Raw genomic sequence first — 6403 nt, forward strand, 5'->3', positions numbered from 1 at the left:
ACTTCCTTCTTTTACCAGTTCCATCTATGTGAAGATAAGTCAAAGGTCCTTCTTGACCATGTCTGGCTTCACTTAGAAGCACAGAGGATATGTTTCCTCTGAGTTGACTCTTCTTTGTAAACTGGGAACTGTTTCAAGTCCATCTGATGGGGTCTCCTTGACCTCCCTCTACAGGAAAACAGGTGGAGGATATGTTTCCTCTGAGTTGACTCTTCTTTGTAAACTGGGAACTGGTTCAAGTCCATCTGATGGGGTCTCCTTGACCTCCCTCTACAGGAAAACAGGTGACTCACCACAGTTACAGGACGTTTTGAGAGATGTTCCATAGTCCCCTGGAACTTAGTCGACCTTGGAGGGCAAGGAGCAAAAACTCCCCTTTAAGTCCCTCATACCAGATTAGTATAGGCTTCAAAGTATGGCTGTTGAACATTCAAGAATGTTAGTTCCACCAGTCTGGTACTTTTAATTACCATGCACTATGTAGATAAAACTTGGGCAAAAACCAAACATTCTCAGATAATCCTTGACTAGACATATATTATGTTCCTTGAGCTAGTTGTATGCATAACTTTTCTGTAGGTTGTTTGACTAATGTGGTTGCCTCTTTAAGTAGCTAGGCATTATCTCTCTCATTGTCTAACCCTTCCACCATGGTTTCCTCACTTAAAGTGCCCCCATTTTTCCCATTCGCCCTTAATAATACCTTTCTCCTATGGTTCCATCTCCCTTGAGCTCCTTCTTTCCCTTTATCCCCAAGGTTCCTTGTATAACCCTCCCATATCCTTCCCATTAAAATAAGCCCATTTTTATTCAGATCTCCTTATTAACACCTGAGGGTGCATGAACATAAGGAAACAGAGGCTTTCATGCCCCTGGGGACTTGGTCATTTGAATCTATAGCAATGGTGTCAGCACACAGGATACTCTTGACGATTCATCTGACAAAAACCCAACATAGACACAGGAAAGTAGGCAACAGGACCTAACCTTAGCAGAACTATTGGAAGCTAATTTCTGAGGGGTGATGGAGAATAAGTCTTTAAGGGAGTAACTCTAAATAGCCTGACTAGATGCCAGTGGATGAACTTGCACCAAGGGATATCTGGGTACAAAAGCTCGACTCTCGAGACCCTAACATAAATTACAGAATGCATGAAATCTGGTGAGAGGGATATGGAGGGGTGAGGATGGTGGAGGAGTTCAAAATATGATTAAGATTTATTGTATGAAATGCACATATCTTAATAAAATTATACAAAAAACATGACAAATTGGAAAGATCCAGCAAACAATTTTGGAAATTGATATGGACATATCATATCAAATGGATAAAAGAAAATACAGATTTATAAACATGAATTAGTAAAATTTCAAAACAGGTTTGATTGTAAAATCCCAGGCCACATTCTCTTATGACTCGAAACATTTGCTGTCATTTATGATTCTCCAGTATAAGCTGAGTGTCTTTAGTCATACTGTTCTTCAATAATACCTTTTTAGATATTTCTTGGAATTGTCTGGAAAGAATCCCTATGGATCTAGTTCTTTTTGTGGGTTCCTTTGAACAAAGTTTTTTCTGATTAGGAATACTAGTGAATAAGGAGTATTTATGTGTGCTTAAATTAATGTTGAATGTCATTACTTAAATATAAACCTAAATGGATATTTTGAATTGTGTACAAATATATTCTCAAGGTTCACATTGTATTACATGACAAGGCTTATGGAACATAGCAGAACAATGGAATAGAGAGAAAACTAATCATCTCTCACCAGTAAAGTTTCCTTACACAACAGGGTGAGATGCACACAGAAGGCCACAACTGACCAAGTTTTAAAGAATAAGAAACTGCAGAGTGTGTAATCTTGAATGGGACTCCTGTATTGAACCTTATTCACCAATGGCTCAGAGATCATTGTGGAAGAGGAGGAAGAAACCGTAAGAACCAGGGCTGGTTCATGAACACAGAGAAGCAGAGGCTTTCAGGCCACTGGAAGCCTGCACATATGAACTTGTGGCAATGGTGGCATGGAGCACAAGACCCATGCCAACTCAATTAAACAATGACCAAGAGGGGAAAAGAGAAATGGGTGGTGGGTCTGCCCTAGACTGAGAACTATTGGAAATTGATTGATGCTGGGTGAGGGAAAGTATGACTTATATATGATCTCTAGGTGGGTGGACAAATTTGCACAGAAGACATCTGAATACACATACTTGACTGGATGGAACTTGATGTGTATGGTGGAATACATGAGTTCTGGTGGGGGATTGTGGGCCATGGATGGGGGAGGGGCCTAATTTTGGTTAAAAACTGCTGTATAAAACTACAAAAACTCAATAAAAAATTAAGAAAAACAGATTAGGCAGCGGCAAGAGCATGAACGCAAACCATCACCAACTGAAGCTGCCTCCCTCCTGTCCCCTGTCCCAGCGGTAATGTTAATGAAGCTCCCTCAAAAAAAGATTAATTTGTACTTAGATACTTAATGCCATTTTCAATAGTTATGTTTAGCATTTACTTCTACTCACATAATTTAGTGGCGTTTATGTGACATAAATTTCATGATGAAGATTTAATTTAAAAATCAAATAAATTTAATGAAAATTAAATTAAATGCTTGTTTATGATGAACCACTACTTGTTTTATTAGGATTTTACATTTTATGAACTTTATGTAAACACAACTATATCATCTTTATGCAAATATAATAACATGCAAAAACCACTGATATTTATAAAATATCTGATCACCATCTTTGATTTCTTAGTGTTCTAATAATTTAATTTTCTATAAAAATGTTTTAAAGATTTAAAAAAAATATTTTATATATTATTTTTTATGTATATGTGTGTGTGTATTGCCTGCATACAGGTAAGTGCACCCGTGTTGTTCAATGCCTGTGGAAGATCGAAGAGGCTGTCAGATCCCATATAACTTGAGTTATGGACAGTTGTTAGCTGCCATGTGGGTGCTGGGATTCAAAACTGGGTCTTCTGCAAGAATGACCAGAGTTCTTAGTTGCTGAGCCGTCTCTCCAGCCCCACAGTTTAAATATTTATAAAATAGCCTTGAGCTTTAAATGATCATGTTATTTTTGATGGAATAGCTATTGAAAAATTTCTTATAACCTTTAAATGTAGACATTGTTCAAGGATAGTGGCTATCCCCTGAATATATACAGACACACAGACTTAGAATGAAGTAGATACCTATTATGGTAACAATGACGGAAAAGTACATTTAAACAGAGTCATCATGGATTTCGCCTTTTTGAAAAATGGGATTTGGATGAGCACAAGAATAAAACTGTGGGAATAACTCTGTTGGCAATTAGGAAGAAAGTCAGGCAAAGGGGATTCTAATTACGGGGGGGTCCTGGGAGAAGTGAGTACTTCATGTGCTCAGTAAGAAGAAGGACAATGTGAGTCCACAGTTGTGAAAATGAAAAGGAGCAAAAGAGGAAATACAGAAGCCAAGGTGGATGGACGTGAAGACTTTAAGGAATACTTAGGCTGTTCTCTGGACCACTAGTTAATAAGGCAGCATCTGTAAGACGTGTGTTTCAAATATACAAAGATCCTGCGGTAAGTGGTAGGAGGTCTTTAGGTCTTTTGTATGTTTAGATGATTGAAGAAAAAAAGTATATGCAATGGACAGATGAGAGACAAAATTAAAATTAAGCACTTTCCAAAGCTGATAGCATCTACAGTAAGAAAAGCAGAGCCTCATTGTCCTTGGACTTTGGGTGATAACTGTCTGCTCAAAGGTAGCCTCTGGTACTGACTGTGGGTAGTGAGTAAGCCATGAATATGTAGGGGCAGAAACCATGTCAAAAATCTTTCATTTTGCCATCAATTTTATTGTGAACCCATATCTGCCTTAATGTAGCCTATATGTTAGAAAGGAGATATCATTTCAAATGCTAAAGGAATTCCAAATTTGAGATGATTAATAGTAAGTTTGAGAATCATAAGCTGTTTTTTTTAATGTGATAAACATATGGGATATAAATGTAAAATTATTAAATAAGTGCTTATATTTGGGATTCAGGGTCTGGGAAGATGGGTTTCAGTAAAGTGCTTGCAACACATGCATGAGAACCTGAGTTTGGATCCCCATCACCTGTATAAACATCCTCTTTTGGTAGTATGTGCCTGTATCACCTTTCTTGGGGAGGCAGAGATAGGTAGAATCTTGGTGCTTGCTATATGACAGCTAAGTCCAATCTTGGAGCTTTAGGTACAGGGAAAGACCATGTTTCAAAAAGTGGGGTGGAAACTCTTCAAGAAGAACACGCAAGGTTTACCACTGGCCTCTGCAGGCACATGTGTACATACAACTAAACATATCTGCATACATACGTGAACAAGCACACCTACATGTACTACAACAAACATCCAAGTAAGATTCAAATATTCAAAATTTATATCTAGGCTATGAGTTAAATTTTGATGATATAACTATGTAGATGATATCCAAATTGATCATTTACTGAACTGAAATAGAAATACCACTATTTCATGAGCAAGAATATGAGAAATCCGGGACGGCATGATGGATCAGTGGGTAAAAGTACTGTCTTCCAGCCTGAGGACCTCCATTTAACCCATATAATTCATGGTGGAAAGAGAATATCAACTTACGAGAGTTGTCCTCTGATACTCAACTGTGTGCCATGACATGCATGCCCAAACTCACAAACATATATCACCACCATCTCCCATAATAATAAAAATGAATATTTGAATGCATAAAATGTGAAATCACTGAAACCACAAAAAATATCCTTTAATGAGTAAAGACAATAAAATAATTATAAATAAAAACTGATCATTATAATTGACAATCTAAGAGTCATAGATATTATTGACAAAATGAAAAAAAATAGATCATTGTAAGTTCAAGGGATAATGAAAAATCTTAAGCTTTCTAAAGGATGAAAAGTTAGATCAGGTCATTTCTACAATCCCATGTATATATATTTTTTACATGTACATGTGTATATACTCATATATACATATATATACAAACATACATAGTTTATAAATCTGAAATTATGAACTAATTAGAATTAAATAGTAAGATATATATTAAAATGAATGGCATAGTCTATACCCTGTAATTAATATGGTGCATCATGCATTATAAATAAAATTATAGTGCACCAAAATTAATAACTGAGAAATAAACTTATGAAATGTAGAAAAATCAACTCATACTGCAGTGCTCAGTATTTGAGAAAAACAGGTAGAAATTAGCAGAGATCTTTCCTAAGTTGAATATGAGTTATGGAAAATGATTGTGTTCTCTTATATACAGAGACATGTATTTACTCCACCAATGCTGTATGTTTACTACTCAGTCAATGCTATAATGTACAGGAACATTGAAGGATAGTATTACTGATATTGGAGAGACTATTAGCTTTTATCATGAGTGATATATAAATATAAAATATTTCCATCAAATTTGGTTTACTAATATTTTATGAAATAAGTTGCTGATTTCTCAAGGTAATTTAAAAGTTTTTGTGGTGTCTACCTTTTATGAAAATTGATATCAAATCCAGTTATAGCTTCAGTTTTGTATGTATGTACAATTTAAATGTATAATTATGTAGCATAATGACATTTTCAGATAGTTTGATGATTAAGTCATATATTTCTAAATCCTAAGAAAACAATGAATAAGTATATATGTAATTTGAGAATTTATTTCTAACTATAGGTTAAGTATTAAATACTTATTACAAAGGAATGAATCTCATTTTTAATTTTTTCTTCTAAGATGTAGAAATCTATTAATGAATTTACATATATATGTATATAAAATTTCCTTGATGTTATTAATATTGTGTTTTGCAACTAATAACCATACATTACTATTAATTTTATTAGCATTATTAATTTATTTTTTCCTCAAAACTAGCACTGCTTTCTTACAAATACCAAATATATCACCTGTAGGAATTGTCCACAAAATAATAAGGAAACTGGTTGTGGTGACCCCATCTCCAACAAGCTTCTGATGAACTTCTTAACATGGCTCACATAGATTTTCCTCCATTGATACTTATGTCCTGAGGAAAGGGATTATCATAGATCACAAAACACACACACACACACACACATATACACACACACATATACATATATGTATATGGTACTGCACTATTGTAAAACAAGATTAACACTAAATCTAGTCCCAAGACACTGCACACATTTTTTTTGAGTATGTTATGTGTACAGTAGCTGTGGGCAAAGAAATCACATGAAAAGGGAGCAGAAGTCTTCAAGACCAACAGTTACTCCTTTGTAAGCCTATCACCATTTATATCAGATCCCCTCTAACCTTTCTATGCACATGCTTTCCCGGGATAGAATAAAATCCCTCCAGA

The sequence above is a fragment of the Nannospalax galili genome, unplaced genomic scaffold, assembly GCF_000622305.1.
Source record: "Nannospalax galili isolate Female #2095 unplaced genomic scaffold, S.galili_v1.0 scaffold33, whole genome shotgun sequence".
Lineage (NCBI taxonomy): Eukaryota > Metazoa > Chordata > Mammalia > Rodentia > Spalacidae > Nannospalax > Nannospalax galili.